Source organism: Bubalus kerabau, chromosome 5, assembly GCF_029407905.1.
Source record: "Bubalus kerabau isolate K-KA32 ecotype Philippines breed swamp buffalo chromosome 5, PCC_UOA_SB_1v2, whole genome shotgun sequence".
Lineage (NCBI taxonomy): Eukaryota > Metazoa > Chordata > Mammalia > Artiodactyla > Bovidae > Bubalus > Bubalus kerabau.
The window spans coordinates 73,316,117-73,335,705 of NC_073628.1; the positions used below are offsets into that span (position 1 = coordinate 73,316,117).

At 38.7% G+C, this 19,589-nt stretch overlaps 1 protein-coding gene and 1 non-coding gene across 17 annotated transcripts in view; both read right to left on the reverse strand.

Moving 5' to 3' along the window:
- USH2A (usherin) overlaps positions 1-19,589 on the reverse strand; it is a 1,013,951-nt gene that overhangs the window by 447,121 nt on the left and 547,241 nt on the right. The gene's annotated exons all lie outside the window — the stretch shown is intronic.
- Positions 10,192-10,263, reverse strand: TRNAC-ACA (transfer RNA cysteine (anticodon ACA)). The gene has a single exon. It is a non-coding gene; the product is annotated as a tRNA-Cys (tRNA).

Here is a 19,589-nt window from a genome sequence, read left to right on the forward strand (position 1 = left end):
AGCGCCGAAGAATTGATGCTTTTGAACTGTGGTGTTGGAGAAGACTCTTGAAAGTCCCTTGGACTGCAAGGAGATCAAACCAGTCAAACCTAAAGGAAATCAATCCTGAATATTCATTGGAAGGACTGATGCTGAAACTCCAATACTTTGGCCACCGGATGCAAAGAACTGACTCACTGGAAAAGACCCTGATGCTGGGGATGATTGAAGGCAGGAGGAGAAAGAGATGTGTGTGTGTGTTACTCAGCCATAAAAAAGAATGAATTAATACCATTTGCAGCAACAGGGATGGATCTAGATATTATCATACTAACTGATGTAAGCCAGAGAAAAAGACAAATGTCATATGATACTGCTCATACATGGAATCTAAGAAAAAACTAAAATAAACTTATTTACAAAACAGAAATAAACTTGCAGACCTAGAAAAACTTATGGTTATCAAAGGGGAAAGGTGGGAGGGATAAAGTAGGAGTTTAGGATTAACATATACATACTACTATATCTAAAATAGCCAACAAGTACTACTGTATAGCATAGGGATCTATACTCAATATTTTGTAATATCTTATAAGGGAAAAGAATCTGAAAAAATATATAATACATGTACATATATATATATTTTAACTGAATCACTGTGCTGAACACATGAAACTTACACAGCATTATAAATCAACTATAATTCAAATTAAAAGATTCATGTTGGCAAGTTCGAAATGTTGATCAGACAACCAAGTGGAGATATCAATTATGCAATTTGAATAAATTTTGGAATTTCAAGACATCCTGGCTTGAGATATACTTTGGAAAGTCATCATCATATAGATGACATTTAAAATGGATGAGAATGCAAAAATAGAGTGAATGTGGGTAGAAAAGGGAAAAAGTTTAAGGACCCAAATACTGAGATGTCAATCTTAAGCTGTCTGGAATAGAAGCAGAAAACCAACCATGGAGACAGAGAAACAGCAATCAGTTAGCTATGAAGATTTGATGCCCTAGAAGTCAAATGAAGCAAATTTTCAAAGATGATAAGTCTAATAAGAGGAGGACTAAAAGTTGAATTAGCACTATGGCAGTCATTCATATTTGTGCAATAAAAGTTTAAGTTATGAGTGTCTAAGCCTGACTCAAATGGATTCATGAGAGGATGAGAGAAGAGGAATTAGAGATAGTGAATATAAGCAACTTTTTCAATACGTTTTGCTGTGAAGGAAAATGAGAGGTGAAACAATAGATGGAAGGTAAGTAGAGACCAAAGAAGATTTTTTTTTAATAATCAAATAAGATAAAATGATGTATGCTGATAGAAATGGCCCAACAGGGAGAGCAGAATTCTTAATGGGCTGGAGGTTTGACCTTGAATATGTGAAAGACTGCAGCCAAGAATGAAAGTGGAGGGTTTATACTTGGAGCAGGAACAGATAATCTGTGGTTATGGAGGGAAAGGAAACTATGTGGGTACAAATGCTGGGGGGAGTGGGTGGGGTTTATCTTATAATTGCTTCAGTTTTCTCAGTGAAGAAGAAAGCAAATTCATCAGTCCACAGTGATCTTCTGATTCCCCAGGCCACCCTGCAGTGACCACCTGTTTCTCATAGAATGATATACACAAGTGGTCAATGAGATACTACTTGATTTGCCAAGGGCCTACCTCTCATGCTTTCCATACACTGGCCATTTCTGTCCCTCCACATCCCTCCAACACTACAATCTCACACCTCAGGCCTTTGTAGATGACGTCTCTTCTGATGAACACCTGTTTTCTCCTTCTTTGTGCTTGGCTGGCTTTATCCCATCCATCAGGCTCATCTCCCTCTGAGCGGTCTTTCTTGATAATCTAACAGCATGGCCACCACCATCCATCCCCAGGTACCCTCAGTCATATCACCTTGCTTAGTTACTTATCATAGTTACCAAAACTGACAGAAACCACCTTGTTATTGGTCTCAGAGGGATATAAACTCTTTGAATACAGAAAGATGCTTTCTATTGTGTTCACCAAGATGTCTTCAGGATTGGTGAGATCTAACTGGCAGTTTTATTTGTTGAAAAAATGAATTAGGCAAGGCCAGAGAAAATTCTATGGCCTACTTTTCACAGAAAGAGAGTAATATCTGAATGAAAGTCTCTAAGAATCTACTGAATACAATTTGTCAGACCAATGTAACTGTGAGATGAAGGCAATTCATTGTTAAAAGACAAGAAAAAGGCAGACTTGTACTTCTTTGAATGTTAAAGCTTAATTCTCAAACATGAATATTTCATTAAAAATCTACAGTATTAAGGAAGATGTGGTACATATATAAGATGGAATGTTAGTCATAAAAAGGAAAAAAATAATGCCATGTGCAGCAACATAGATGGGCCTAGAGATTATCATACTAAATGAAGTAAGTCAGACAAAGACAAATACCATATGATATTGCTTATATATGGAATACAATAAAATGATACAAATGAACTTGTTTACAAAACAGAAACAGATTCAGTGACTTAGAGAACAAAGTTCTGGTTACCAGGGGGATGGGGGTGGGGGTGGTTAGCTTGGAATTGACACGTACATACTGCTATATATATAAATAGATAACCAACAAGGTCCTACTGTATAGCACAGGGAATTCTGCTCAATACTCTGTAATAAGCTAAATGGGAAAAGAAATTGAAAAAGAATAGATACATGTATCAATTCAGTTCAGTTGCTCAGTCGTGTACAACTCTTTGCGACCCCATGAATTGCAGCACGCCAGGACTCATATTCAAAAGCAGAGACATTACTTTGCTAACAAAGGTCTGTCTAGTCAAGGCTATGGTTTTTCCAGTGGTCATGTATGGATGTGAGAGTTGAACTGTAAAGAAGGCTGAGCACCGAAGAATTGATGCTTTTGAACTGTGGTGTTGGAGAAGACTCTTGCGAGTCCCTTGGACTGCAAGGAGATCCAACCAGTCCATTCTGAAGGAGATCAGCCCTGGGATTTCTTTGAAAGGAATGATTCTAAAGCTGAAACTCCAGTACTTTGGCCACCTCATGCGAAGAGTTGACTCATTGGAAAAGACTGTGATGCTGGGAGGGGTTGGGGGCAGGAGGAGAAGGGGACGACAGAGGATGAGATGGATGGATGGCATCACTGACTCAATGGACGTGAGTCTGAGTGAACTCTGGGAGTTGGTGATGGACAGGGAGGCCTGGCGTGCTGCGAATCATGGGGTCGCAAAGAGTCGGACACGACTGAGTGACTGAACTGAACTGAACTGAGGCCTCCCTGTCCATCACCAACTCCCGGAGTTCACTCAAACTCATGTGCATGGAGTCAGTGATGCCATCTAGCCATCTCATCCTCTTGTAATCCCTTTCTCCTCCTGCCCCCAATCCCTCCCAGCATCAGGGTCTTTTCCAATGAGTCAACTTTTCACATGAGGTGGCCAAAGTATTGGAGTTTCAGCGTTAGCATCAGTCCTTCCAATGAACACCCAGGACTGATCTCCTTTAGGATGGACTGGTGGGATCTCCTTGCAGTCCAAGGGACTCTCAAGAGTCTTCTCCAACACCACAGTTCAAAAGCATCAATTCTTCAGTGCTCAGCTTTCTTCACAGTCCAACTCTCACATCCATACATGACCACAGGAAAAACCATAGCCTTGACTAGACGGACCTTTGTTGGCAAAGTAATATCTCTGCTTTTCAATATGCTATCTAGGTTGGTCATAACTTTCCTTCCAAGGAGTATGTACAACTGAATCACTTTGCTATACACCTGAAATTAACATTGTTAATCAACTATACTCCAATATGCAACATAAATTTTAAAAGCTACAATATATTATGGAAAATTAAAAAAAATTATTAACAGCAGTTTTCTCAAAGTGAGGGCATGCAGATGAGTTAAATTTTTGGCTATATATATTTTCAAATTCTATAATATTCAAGTATATATTATATTGAGAAAAGACAGCCATAGTTTACCAATATCAATTCATTATTTAAGAAATTTTATGCCAAAGACCTAGTTGACACATGCCCTATTACACTTCCTATGTCATCATACTTCCCCTTTCCTCAATGACTTCAGCATTGGCTCAATTTTCTTTTCAATCGTAATCCCTTTTTTGGCAGCTTCAACATCCTCAGTAATGACTCATCTCTGAATCTGGCTTCATTTTAACTTCCTCAAATGTAATGCCCTTCACTTCTGCTTCATTTATTCAACATGCAGCATAGTTATACCCACTACTTAATCATCTTTGGAACCATTTCCAAGGTTCTCAATCTAAAATCTGCCCTCTCTGGTAAATTGCCACCTCGTGCACTTGTCACATCCAAACAAACACTCATTTGCCATCACACAATGTTCAGCCTCTTATTTCCAGAGATTTGCACATTTGCATTTTCCTTGCTATGATCTTTGCTCACCCATTTCTAAGCCATACTCCCGGGTCCCTAGATTTTTCAACCTCCCCAATCCTCTTCTGTACCTGCTTTCCCAGTTCCTAGCTCTGACTAAACCTCATCTTCTTTCTCTAACACTTCTCATATCTCTAAGATGTGACTGAGAGAAATTGCTAAACATACTGAAAGAATCTACTGCAATTCTAGGTTTTCCAGTTTGAACTGGAACTCTATCACTCCTCATCAATAACAATCTTGTTACCTTGTTTCTCCCTTCATTGCATTGCTCTTTTTTTCTCCTTTTATGGTTTGGCCAATTCTCCTGAGGAACCAAGTGGGGTCTAAAATTGGAATCCTCAGGATAGTTCCCTCCTCTGAGCCCATCAGTTTTCCTACCTGCGCCACAGGAGCAGAGATCAATAGGGCTGTCATCCTAACCTATATCTTTTATCTTCTGCTCCTCCCTACCCTTGACCCTTTTGATGAGGGTGGAAGAGGAGAGTGAAAAAGCTAGCTTGAAACTTAACATGAAAAAAAAAAAAAACACTAAGATCGTGGCTCCCAGTCCCATCACTTCATGGCAAATAGAAGGGGAAAAAGTGGAAACAGTGACAGATTTTATTTTCTTGACCTCCAAAATCACTGTGGACAGTGACTGCAGTGATAAAATTAAAAGACACTTGCTCCTTGGAATAAAAGCTATGACAAATATAGACATTGTTTTAAAAAGCAGACACTTTGCTAACAAAGGTCCATAATAGTCAAAGCTATGGTTTTTCCAGTAGTCATATACATATAAGAGAGCTGGACCATAAAGAAAGCTGAGCACCAAAGAGTCGATGCTTTCCAATTGTGGTGCTGGAGAAGACTCTTGAGAGTCCCTTAGACTGCAAGGAAATCAAATCAGTCAGTCCTAAATGAACATTCACTGGAAGGACTGATGCAGAAGCTCCGATACTTTGTCACCTGATAAGGAGAGCTGACTCATTGGAAAATACCCTGATGCTGGGAAAGACTGAAGGCAAAAGGAGAAGGGGGAAGCAGAGGATGAGGTGGTTAGAATCACTGACTCAATGGACATGAATGTGAGCAAACTCCGGGAGATAGTGAAAGACAGGAGCCTGCAGTCCATGGGTTCACAAAAAGTCAGACATGACTTAGCAAATGACCAAAAACAACAACATAAAAATATAGATATTCACAGAAATAGAGATGTATGTGGATATCGTATTGACTGAGATTTATAAAGGCTCCATGCTCAACTGGCACTTCATTTATGCTTATGATGATCATACAACCAAGATTTTACAAATTATGTAGAATTAACATTTTCTCCAATGTTTTTTAATATAAATTAATTCCCACCCATAAAATAATTTGTTTGTTCACATGTCCAGTTTAGGAAATCAGATTGCTATGCCTCTGCGATCATAGGAACTGAGGCTTTTCTTTTACTTCTGAAAATTTAAAAACTCTCAACTCAATGGTACAATGAAAGCCAGCCTGATTAAATAGCTTTTTTGACTTCCAAGTCATTTTTATGCCTGTCCTGTCCACCCCAAAGTGGATTATTCTCAATGTATTTCCATAAGAAGATGAAGTGTCATTAGGGTCCTCGGAATAATGAGGCATAAAAGAAAAAGAAAAGGGTAGAACCAAACATGATACATGGTAGAGGAAGCTGCCCAGGTGACCTGGTTGGGAAATCCTTGGTGAAATGGGAGGAGATGATAAGGACAAGGAAAGGAAAATTAGAGAAAGATAAAAGGAAGCAGCATCAGTGGGGGAAAATAAAGAATAGCTGTGTAAAAGAGGAACAAATGGAATGGAGATTTTTTAAAAAAGAATTAATTTAAAAAGTGAAAAAGTTCCAGGGGATGCAGACTAAGGTATTCTTTGTGAGTAAAGCCATAAACAAAGCCACAATATAAACTTTAAAGCAAAGAAGAATGTGATGATGATTCTCTCCTCCCTGATTTGGTAGTATGACTGTACAGATGTGATTAGGTCCTTCAAGGGCAATGTAATGGATCAATGGATTCAAACAATCACAGGTATGTACCAACTCTGAGTCAGTAAATGGAAGGTAGGAGAATCCTAAAAATATAAGGCTACTGTTTGTCAGAGCTCCTTAGTAACATCTTCTTTACCATTTCCTTGATGTCATCATTTGCATAAAATCAAACACAGGGAGTTGTGGACAGGGAAAAGCAGATCACTCTAATATGCTTTATAAATGGATCTCAGTATCCTGAGATGTGATACAAGGAAATGCATCCCAGTGCATGGACACCTCACCAAACACTGTCAGGGAAGCTTTAATTTACAATACTGGCCATGAATTTTATGCTATTTTATGATTGATTTCTTGCCGTTGTTCACAGCATTTCATTGATCTCAGTTTACAAAATGAACCAATAATTAAGCAATATTTTCTTTTAATTTCTAGTATAAAGTGAGAAATTTTTATCTTTTAATTGGTTTCTCCCATCAAAAAATTAAAAGCAGTTTTTGAGCTTCCCTGGTAGCTCAGACGGTAAAGAATCTGCCTGAAATGCGGGAGACCAGGTTCGATCTGTGGGTCAGGAAGATCCCCTGGAGAATGGAATGGCAACCCACTCTACTATTCTTGCCTGGAGAAGTCCATGGACAGAGGAGCCTGGCAAGCTGCAGTCCATGGGGTCACAAAGAGTTGGACCCGACTGAGCGACTTTCACTTTCACTTTCACTTTGCTTCTTTATTATCTGGTTCTTTCTCTGAGAAATTCCTAGTAGTATTTCACAACAGAAAAACAGATTTTTCCTGAATTTTCTCTCTCCTTTATGTGCATCTTGTCCACAGATCATCATCAGGATGTTGAAAAACATGGGAACCATCTATGTAGGTGCTGACCACATCTCCTTCTGTCATTGGGTATTCCAACTTGAGAACCAGGGCAAAGGCATGGTTCAGTGAGAACCCATCTCGGGCAGCAGACCTAGGAGGTGTTGTATTTTCCACAGACACCTGGAAAGCAATGAGTTATGCCAGAACACACGTGGTATGTCAGAGTGCATTCATCTCTGCCAGAGGACAGCTCCTGCTCCACCTGTGCTTCTCTTCTGATTCCAGAAAAGTCAGTTCTGACCTTATAATTAATAAAAACAGAGGCTTTCTTTAGCCTGAACATCACTGCTCTTCTGCTCCTCATAGAAACCTTAACTTGCAACATGATGTTCTTTGGCCAGATGAGCAATTAACCAAGACCGACATTCATTCATGTGCTTTCTAATTAATTTACAGAGCTGGAATCATTTTGCCCAGGTAAGGATTTGCATATAAAACCACACCCAAACTACATTACTGAACTTCACAAATTTTCTATTTGTACTTACAATATTTCCCACTTTATCAGAGAAATTCATATCTTTCACTTTTATCAAATCCCTATTCAAAGTGTATACTATTCATGGAGAATCTCCTATTTCTCCCCAACAGATGTATGGTCTACATTCTATTTACTTGCCCTTTTAGCAAATTTCCTTTGTGAGCATCTTTATCCCAGATGTAAGTATTCACAGTGTTACATACTATTGGAGAAGAAGGATGCATCTTATAGGAACCCCCGTATGACTCCTAATATTTGGACACTTCTGATGGTGGAAAAGTGAAAACTTCATTGCAATAGGATAACTGGAAATAAAGAGAGGAAAGCCTAATCCCTCCCTCAGGATAGCAGCAGATGGCATGTGGTGGGGGAGCCCTACCTGCTGTGAGTAGTCAGTCACTAGTTTGTCTGTGATAATGAGGGATGATGCTTCCTAATTTCCCCTTCTCTCACTGGCTGGTTAGAGCAAAAGTCTTCCATACTAAACTCCTTAGGCTGACAGCATTCTTAGCCAGCAGTCTTGAGTCTGGCTTTCTGAGTCTCTCTACCACTTAATTTGTAATAAATTATGGTATGTTTAGCCCAAAGATATTTTTCTTGGTTACTTTTATAATAACATAACCTTACACGCATGCACACACACACACACTAACATCCCACCCATTCTTCTACTTTGCCTCTGGACAGTAAGAAATAGAATTAGGAAATCAGTATCCAGCTTTCAATTTTCATAAACGCTTTTATCTCACAAACCAAAGAGAAAGACCTGAGATAACATTACAGGAATATTATCTGAGAAACTTCAATCATATAACTTAGCTAAATTTTTCCTACAAATCTGGGGCATTTTCCCTCAGTCTTAGAAGGATGGTTGATACTCATGTGGATTAGTTTGCAGGAGGCAGAGATCACCTACTTGAAGTGAGGGCAGTAAATAAGTGAAATATGAGTATTAGAACTAAGACTCATATGTATATGCAGATTGATGAAATCTGTGAAATTTTGAGATAAATCTGTAAGTATATCCATCTATCAAAAAGGAGACAGCATTTAGATGGGTTTTAAAGCAGTAGAGTCAGAGGGAGCAGACATTCTGCATGGGAAGAGTTGGCAAAGGGCATTGTTGTAGAATAATTCAGCACAAGCTTGGTTAAAAATGTTTAGACTTAGGTCAACAAATTTCAGTTTAGCTCAGGTGCAGGACATACAGAAAAAGTAAAGAAAATAAAGCTATAAAGACAGTTTGGGGCGTTTTTGGAAAGACCACTGGATTCCTGGTTGATAACTCTGTAGTGATGATGCAAAGGACCCACACATAATGGAGCCAGGCATTGGGAAATCCTTGTCTAGTTCTGGCACAGCCCTTAGTCTACATGGATTTGGGGAAAACACCTGCCCTCCCTGGCTCTTGGTTTCTTCATCTGTAAAAAGAGAAGTTAGAGTTTGATGCTGTGAAAGGTTAAACTCTACTGAATGCCTATTTTTCTAAGAAAACTTAGAAATAAGTTGTAAACATCCAGAATATTGTGATAAAAGTTTTTACTTCTTAGATATTTGCTCTGAACATTACAGCGGCTTGGAGAGAATCATCTGTTTCAGTCTCCATAAAATGCTCTTGCAATTTAATTTGGAATGAAATGATAAGCAAACTGTCCTGCATATAAGGAGAGAATGTGTAAAATAGCCACAATGGGTTCTCAGCATGTAAACTGTAATGTTAGAGTGTAAATACCTTTTTAAAATTATGCTTCTATATCAACTTGTAAAAATACAATGTATCATAAGCAACCTCTGCATTTTTAGAAGCTGAAGAAGTCTTCGATGTCACAACTAGAAGTAGATTGGCCCCTTGTAAGATTTCTACCAAATCGTCTATCCTTGAGTCATTTCCATAGAATGACAGATTTTTCTCTTTAAAACAGTAATTTTCAAAGAGGAATCTGTCGACATTCCTTCAGGAAAAACACTTATTTTACAACTTCACACTATGACAGTGTCTAACATTTTTTCTGAATTAATTGATATTTTACTGATGATTTTTCAAAGGAGTATACCTGTGACGATTAGTTTTATGTGTCAACTTGGGTAGGCTATGTTGTCTACTTATTAGGTCAAGTGAAAGTGAAGTCACTCAGTCGTGTCCGACTCTTTGCGACCCCGTGAACTGTAGCCCACCAGGCTTCTCCATCCATGGGATTCTCCAGGCAAAAATACTGGAGTGGGCTGCCGTTTCCTTCTCCAGGGGATCTTCCCAACCCAGGGATCGAACCTGGGTCTATCTCATTGGAGGCAGATGCTTTAACCTCTGAGCCACCAGGGAAGCAAAGAAAAGAAAGAAAGCCGCTCAGTCGTGTCCAACTCTTTGCAACCCCATGGACTGTAACCTACCAGGCTCTTCTGTCCATGGGATTTTCCAGGCAAGAATACTGGAGTGGGTTCCCCACCCAGGGATTGAACCCGGGTCTCCTGCATTGTAGGCAGACACTTTACCATCTGAGCCACCAGGGAAGTCAAGGTTAGTTTAAATGTTACTGTGAAAGTATATTTTAAATGGGATTAACATTTATAATCAGTTGACTTTAAATAGAGCAGATTACTCTCCACAATGTAGGTGAGTCTCATCCAATCAGTTGAAGGTCTTAAGAGCAAAGACTGAGGTTTCCCAAATAATAGGGAATTATGTCTGTAAACTATATCATAAAAATTCTACCTGAGTTTCCATCCTGTTGCTGTGCCCTGTGGATTTTAAACTCAATGCAGCAACATCAAATCTTCCTTGGGTCTCTTGCCTGCTGACCTGTCCTACAAATTTCAGACTTTCCCACAATCACCTGAGCCAAATTCTTAAGATAAATTTTTCCGCCTCACTCTCTTTTCTGCCCTCACTATTTTCTCCTTTCCTCATTCTCTGTTTTTCTAACTTCAGTACAGAAGGGTCCCAACTGGAGTGTAAGATACGTATATATTTCTTTGGATCTGTCCAGCAGGGTGGGTAACCAGCACTCTGTATCAGAAATGGATAGCAGTATTCTTGGCACTAGGGGTAGGTTTGGAAATCATAGAAAGAGGGAACAAATGTGTGTGTACTATGGATTCAGATATATCTGAGTATTCAGAACAATTCATGAGATAGTCCAACAGGAGTCAGTGTTGAAAACTGGGAAACATTTTTAAGAATTCACCACTGAAGAAGCTGGCATGTTTTGGTTCTCAGAAGAGAGAGATTATTTTCAAAAGAGCCTTATGTTTGTTTACTTAGACTTGTCTTGCTAAACTTTTTAAGATACTGGAATGCATTCAGCATTCGTTGAGGACTCATTGACCCAGAGGGATGGGATGGAGAGGGTGGTGGGAGGGGTATTCAGGATGGGAACACATGTACACCCATAGCTGATTCATGTCAATGTATGGCAAAACCACTACAATATTGTAAAGTAATTAGCCTCCAAATAAAATAAATTTAAAAAAATACAAACCTTAAAAAAAAAATAAATCAGAACTTACATTATTGAAAAAAAAAAAAAAAAGAGTGATGCAAGGAATAAAGCCATTCTTTCACCACCACTGATACCAGGAGGAAGAGGAATACCAGCAGAGTACAATGATAGAGAGTATAGGATCCATCTGGGACAACCCTACCTGGAAGAGTAATCTTAGTGCCCACTCATGCCTGGGGGAATCTAAGGTGGCCCCTGGTGGGCAACTACTTCACCCGGGAGTAGACTCAGTACCTGGTGGAGTGTCAGTGGAAGATTAGCGCACCTCTGATGCCCAGGTATGGTGATGTTTATCTAGATCAGGGCCATGGACATGCCTAGTGCAGTTACTATGGCACTTGGCCAACTGATGTCAGGCTTGATCCTAAGTCCATGTGAGAAAACCCATATGGCTCCACAGATATGTGAATGGATTAGTTTGCAGGAGGCAATGAAAAAATGAAATACAAGTCTTAGAATTAAGAATTATTTGTATATTCAGATTAATGAGATCTGAAGTAAATCTAAACTAAATCTACCTATCTACCTATGTATCCATTCATCCACCCAGCCATCCATTAATCTATATCACCTCTAGAGTATAATCACTGAGGGCTCACTGTGTCACACCTGGTGCTTTGGGACTCTGTATGTTTCTTAGATGGACAGTGTCATCAGAGTATAGATTCAGGAGATGAAAGTGAAAGCAGGTACAATTTACAGGTGATAAAAGGGGAAAATTGGTTCTCTTTCCTTTTTTTTCATATAACCCCAAGCTGAAGCTCCAATACTTTGGCCACCTGATGTGAAGAGCTGACTCACTGGAAAAGACCCCCATGCTGGTAAAGATGGAAGGTAAAAGGAGAAGAGGGTGGCGGAGGATTAGATGGTTAGATAGCATCACCAACTCAATGAACATGAATTTGAGCAAACTTGGGGAGATAGTGAAGGACAGGGAAACGTGGCATGCTGCAATCCATGGGCTCCCAAAGAGTCAGACATGACTTAGCCACTGAACAATAACATATAACCCCAAAACAACCTTCTGCCCTTTTCCTCTCCAAGACTGCTCAAAACAAATAAAACGCCAAATGAAACTAAAACAAAGAAAACCAAAACAAGACAGATTAAGACATGGTCATTGAAGTTGAGAGAAAATAACACAGCCTTATTTGAGTAATAAGATAAAAAGATAAGATAGAGAAAAACATATTAACTATATTTTACAAAAGTAAGAAAATATGGTATAATGATATAGATATGAGGCAATATATCTGAATCTAGGATGGCTTGGCTATATGTAATATAGCAAAAAAAAACATTAGCATTGCATTTATATGTAAATCATTTAAAAATATCTGACAATAGAATAACATGTATTTGTTAATTACAAATAATGTTAATAAACATGACTATGAGAAATGCTGGGCTGGAAGAAGCACAAGCTGGAATCAAGATTGCTGGGAGAAATATCAATAACCTCAGATATGCAGATGACACCACCCTTATGGCAGAAAGTGAAGAGGAACTAAAAAGCCTCTTGATGAAGGTGACAGAGGAGAGTGAAAAGTTGGCTTAAAACTCAGTATTCAGAAAACGAAGATCATGGCATCTGGTCCCATCACTTCATGGGAAATAGATGGGGAAACAGTGGAAACAGTGTCAGACTTTACTTTTTTGGGCTCCAAAATCACTGCAGATGGTGACTGCAGCCATGAAATTAAAAGATGCTTACTCCTTGGAAGGAAAGTTATGACCAACCTAGATGACATAGTGAAAAGCAGAGACATTACTTTGCCAACAAAGGTCCATCTAGTCAAGGCTATGGTTTTTCCAGTGGTCACGTATGGATGTGAGAGTTGGACTGTGAAGAAAGCTGAGCGCTGAAGAATTGATGCTTTTGAACTGTGGTGTTGGAGAAGACTCTTGAGAGTCCCTTGGACTGCAAGGAGATCCAACCAGTCCACTCTAAAGGAGATCAGTCCTGGGTGTTCTTTGGAAGGAATGATGCTAAAGCTGAAACTCCAGTACTTTGGCCACCTCATGTGAAGAATTGACTCATTGGAAAAGACTCTGATTCTAGGAGGGATTGCGGACAGGAGGAAAAGGGGACGACAGAGGATGAGATGGCTGGATGGCATCACCAACTGGATGGACGTGAGTCTGGGTGAACTCTGGGAGTTGGTGATGGACAGGGAGGCGTGGCGTGCTGCAATTCATGGGGTCGGACACGACTGAATGACTGAACTGAACTGAACTCATGCCATTATATGCATAGTGATTTGCATTTTCCTAAGGCTTTTTTCCCAATACAACCAGTTATTTACATTTTGGGGGTAAAATTATGGCACCCCACTCCAGTACTCTTGCCTGGAAAATCCCATGGACGGAGGAGCCTGGTAGGCTGCAGTCCATGGGGTCACTAAGAGTCGGACACGACTGAGCGACTTCGCTTTCACTTCTCATTTTCATGCACTGGAGAAAGAAATGGCAACCCACTCCAGTGTTCTTGCTTGGAGAATCCCAGGGACGGGGGAGCCTGGTGGGCTACTGTCTATGGGGTCGCACAGAGCCGGACATGACTGAAGTGATTTAGCAGCAGCAGCAGCAGTGTATATGCAGATATTAAAGAATTAAACTAGTACACTGTAAAGAGTACCACATGAAAAGCAAAAGTCTCCCTCATATTTCCAATTCAGAGTATTTAAAATTTTAAATACTAGGACAAGAGACTTTGAAACAAACCAAAACTATTACGGTAGATTTCACTGATAAAGCTGATGTTGACTGTTTCTAAGTTTGGTTAATAACCATGTGATCAAATTCCTTTTTTTCCCCTTTGATATAATTGTTATTATGTAAAGCAATCTCATGGATGGAGGAGCCTGGTAGGCTGCAGTCCATGGTGTTGCAAAGAGTCGGACACGACTGAGCGACTTCACTTTCACTTTTCACTTTCATGCATTGGAGAAGGAAATGGCAACCCACTTCAGTGTTCTTGCCTGGAGAATCCCAGAGACGGGGGAGCCTGGTGGTCTGCCGTCTATGAGGTCGCACAGAGTCGGACACGACTGAAGCAACTCAGCAGCAGCAGCAGCAAGACCCACTACAAAAGCAGGGAGGCAAACCTTGCAATACTACTGGATTGTGTTCCAGTGCACAAAAATAAGAAAAAATAGAAAAGGAATCAGCAAAGACTTGGGTTTGAGTTTTCTGTCTTGATTTGTGTAAATGTGAGTGAATCACTGAAGTGTTAGACATCACAATATTATTTGTAACATCTCTACTTACAATTAATGTGAAAATAAAATAAGACAAACAGCCATAAGAGCATTTTATAAAGAAGAATGCATTACACAGGTAAGATATAACAATTTTAAACCATGAACAACAGCACAGGCTAATGGATTCTTTTAATTTAGATGCACTCCCAAGAATCACAGATACAGCAAATAACATACTTTAAAAATAGTTATCCTGTAATTATCTAAAGGTCAGATAAAAAATTTCAACTAAATCTAAAGCATATAGTCCATTTAGGGAAAGGAAGTATATTTATATGACAATACACACATTCAGAAATAGTTTTCTGTTGGCATTTATTTCTCTATTCACTCCACAAATATTTGTCAGGCATCATCTGCTATGTGCATCTACTATGTGTTTTCTATGCTGAGATTCAGCACATAAGATGTGTACAAGATATTTTCAGGTATCTCTTTTGAACTAGACATCACGTTGGGTTACATTTTCCAAACTTCAAAGATGCTATGCTTTTTATGGTGTAGATATTTATTGCATAACCATGATTCCAAACCACTTTAAGTTTTATTACTTCAATAAACTACAATATAAAATGGTAAGTGATTTGAGAAGAATATTTGTGCAAAATTACAAATGATCGTGCATCTCTTGCAATGAAGACAGATAGTTATAAGAGGAACTAATTTAGTGAATAACTAAAATTCCACTGATTAAGACGAAATTACAATGAGGATATTAGCACCAAAACACTTATAAACATAAAATGGAAGATAATGTATTAGTGTTAATATTTTACTGTAGAATATTTTACTACTGGCCCCCAAATGCTGACATTTTCAGGTTCTTAATTTTTCATCATATTATACAGTAAATCACATCTAAAAATAAATTATGAGAATATTGATGAAATATAAATGCAAGTATTTGTTTATTCATGCTACGATACCCATCTGACAAAGGGGAAAAGATCAATTATATGTATCTGTTTAATTTGCCTTAGAGCCATCATCTGTCTCTTTACATTTGGTGAATAGCTTCACTATTACTAAAATTGTAATGAACTTTTCTCAGATTTTCCATGCTAGTAATTTTACAAGATTTCTATTTCCTTAATCACACTGTAAAATATTCCTAAATACCTTGATTACTGTTTAATGTTAGTATCTATAAACTAACTTTATTTACAGCACATAGTTTAAAAATAGCCTATTTCTTTAGCACGATAGATCAGAATACCACCATCATTAAAACAAAATAGTTGAAAAGATATGAAAGCCAAACTTCAGTTTTTATAAAATGATTTTTCAGAGGAAGAATCTGATAGATGCTGAATGAGAAATGTGTACTCAAAAGTTTGTGGGAGTTCAGTTTACACTAAAAGTGTGTTGCTTTATGGAAAACATTTATTTGATTTATATTTTAAAAACCAAGCTTAACTTTAGAGCAGTGATTCAGCTGCAAGGGAAATCTCTTAAAATTATCTATATAGTCTTTTCAACACCCCAAGTTCCAACCTAATAGAATTTATGACCAGCATCATCTTGATTTTTGCATAATAGAGCCACACAACTGGCAGAAAGTGACTTTCTAACCTCTCTACATGGAGTAGATATTCAAATATTTGCATGTTTCGTAGTATATCCCTAGAAGTTGTTGAACTTGTATACATTTCTACAATAGGGTGTAAAAAAAGTAGAGGCCAGTATAGGAGTATCATCTTTGCAAAATAATCTTTAAAAGTTGGGATATATGAGGCTAACTTCCTTAAGCTCTAGTGGAATTTGGTGCTTTTGTTTTTTTTTTTTACTTGAACTCTTTTTCTACTGTTCTAGATTTGAATGCAACTGGGTAGTATAGTAAACATGAAAACGGGATATTTAACCAAGCAAACAGGATGATTTTGTCTAAGTCATGGGTCATTTACTAACACTCAGCTGAAATCTGCCACTTATAGTAAAAACCACAGTTTTACGTTTAAAATATGTATCAGTCTTTTGCTTGTGATTATATGGGATTAAACTGCATAACTACTTTAAAAGTTCTAAACGACTGATCAATTTTTACATCCTTTCATATAATCAAATGAGTCATATTTATAGCTATGGGATGGTACCTCTCAGGGGTTTTCCACAAATTGTATGCTTATGAGACTCGCACAGTCTGTATAGCTGTGTGATCTGAAAAATAAGAAGCAAATATTTTCCCAGTGGATGTCAAGCACTGAGGTCACGTGTCATTTCTCTAATACCAACCAACTTGTCTGACTCAGTCTCAAGTTAGTCTGTCTCTGAACATCCCTTCGAATACCAGTCTGGCATCCTGACAAATCGTCCACATAACAATATCTAGTTTTCACATAAATAAAAAAATTGATGTATTCATTCTGAAAACAATCTTTATTATTCCTTTATGATATGTGTGTGTGCTTAGTTGCTCAGTCATGTCTGACTCTTTGTGACCCCCTGGACTGTAGCCCACCACGCTCCTCTCTCCATTGAGATTCTCCAGGCAAGAATACTGAGCCTCCCATGTCTTCAGGATAGATAGAACATGAAAGATATAGATCCTGCCCTCAGGGCCTCACAGTCTAGTGATAAAGATGACTAAGTCAATCAAAAATTCCAGTAGAGTAAGCTGAATGACGGTAAAGCATCTGCTTGCGATGCGGGAGACCCGGATTCGATCCCTGGGTTGGGAAGATCCCCTGGAGAAGGAAATGGCAACCCACTCCAGTATTCTTGTCTGGAAAATTCCATGGACAGAGGAGCCTTGTAGGCTATGGTCCATGGGGTCGCAAAGAGTCAGACACAACTGAGTGACTTCACTCACTCACTCAAGCTAAATGACATGAGAAATGGGAGCCCAGAGAGGAAAATTGTAAGCCATATGTCTACATGCACTCAACATTCAGCAAACTAAGATCATGGCATCTGGTTCCATCACTTCATGGCAAATCGATGGAGAAACAATGGAAACAGTGACAGATTTTATTTTGGGGGGTTTCAAAATCACTGCAGATGGTGACTTGAGCCATGAAATTAAAAGACGCTTGCAACTTGGAAGAAAAGTTATGACCAACCTAGACAGCATACTAAAAAGCAGAGACATTACTTAGCCAGCAAAGGTCCGTCTAGTCAAAGCTATGGTTTATCCAGTAGTCATGTATGGATGTGAGAGTTGGACTATAAAGAAAGCTGAGCACTGAAGAATTGATGCTTTTGAACTATGGTGTTGGAGAAGACTTTGAGAGTCTCTTGGACTGCAAGGAGATCCAACCAGTCCATCCTAAAGGAAATAAGTCCTGAATATTCATTGGAAGGATTGATGCTGAAGCTGAAACTCCAATACTTTGGTCACCTGATGCAAAGAACTGACTCATTGGAAAAGCCCCTGATGCTGGTAAAGATTGAAGGCGGGAGGATAAGGGGATGACAGAGGATGAGATGGTTGGATGGCATCACTGATTCAATGGACATGAGTTTGTGTAAACTCCGGGAGCTGGTGATGGATAGGGAGGCCTGGCATTCTGCAGTCCGCGGGATTAAAAACAGTCAGACATGACTGAGCGACTGAACTGAACTGAACATGCACCATGCCACTCTTTAGTCAAACACTAAAATATTATCTGAGCCTCTTGCATGAATGGATGAATGAATGAATAAGTGGATGAATGTAAAAGAACCACAAATAAGCATTCTTAAAAATATTTTATTCTAATATTCTTTTAGGTTTTACTTCCCAAAAACAGGAAAGAAGGAAGGAAGGAAAGAAGGGAGGGAGGGAGAAGGGAGGAATAAATATTTATTGAATTTTCATTACCTTGGTGTGCAGTTATGTTCTATCATCTCATAGTATACCTACTGCTGGGCTTCCCAAGCGGTGCTTGTGGAAAAGAACCTACTTGCCAATGCAAGAGACATAAGAGAGGTGGATTTGATCCAGATCCCTTGGAGGAGGGCATGGCAACCCATTCCAGTATTCTTGTCTGGATAATCCCATGGACAAAGGAGCCTGGTGGGCTATAGTCCATGGGACTGCAAAGAGTCGTACACAACTGAAGTTACTTAGTATGCATGCATACCTACTGTTATGGGCTGAATGATATTCCTGCCAAAATTCATACATTGACTCTCTAAACCCAGTAGCTCAGAATGTGACTATACTTGGATATCGAGTCTTTAAAAAGGTGATTACATTAAAATGAAGCTGTTAGCATGGGTCTTAATCCAATCTGACTGGTGTTTTTATAAGAAGAGGAAGGGTGGACACAAAGACACCAGGGATACATGTGCAGAGAGGAAAGACATGTGAGGACAGGGCCAGAAGGCGGCCATCTGCAAGCCAAGAAGAGAGGCCTCAGGAGAAACCAAACCTGCTGACACCTTGATCTTGGAGTTCTAGCAGGAAGGACTGTGAGAAAATAAATTCCTGCTACTTAAGCCACTGGTCTGATATTTTGTCACAGAAACTCTAGCAAACTACCATTTCTGTTGAGTGGATTAAAAGGGTATGTTATCCTTTCAGGTCCATAGCTAATTGAAATAGGGATGATATGAGGTCATCCAACATAAAAATTCCAGTTCATGTTGGGTAACTTTTCATTACTGAATTTAAAGAAAGGGCTCTTTCCCATCAATAGTACATTCTGCAGACCTATATTTTCTACATTTATCTCCTCAATTTATGAGTACTGAATATTAAAAAGTTCTCATTTAACATAAGTAGCTTGCTTTAAAATTTAAAAACTAAAGCTAACATTTGAATAAGAGACATTTAGTTGACATGTTGTTGAACATTTAGTTGAACACATTGATAATGTGATGAAGATATGAATGTTGTATTAATATTTTGACACCACTGAATGTTATTAATAATGTAATGGAATTTTCCATTATTCTTTCACTTTAAATTTAGTTAAGATCTGTGATCTGGGAGTCAAAAAGTTAAAGCACCAAAATTTTAGTTCTAGCTTTGTCATTAACTAGTTTTATGATTCCAGGCATATCAATTAGGTTTTCAGAATCTCTATTTCCTCATCTGTCAAATGGAAATAAAATCATTTAATGTTTATATATCATTTGGTAGGCTCATAGA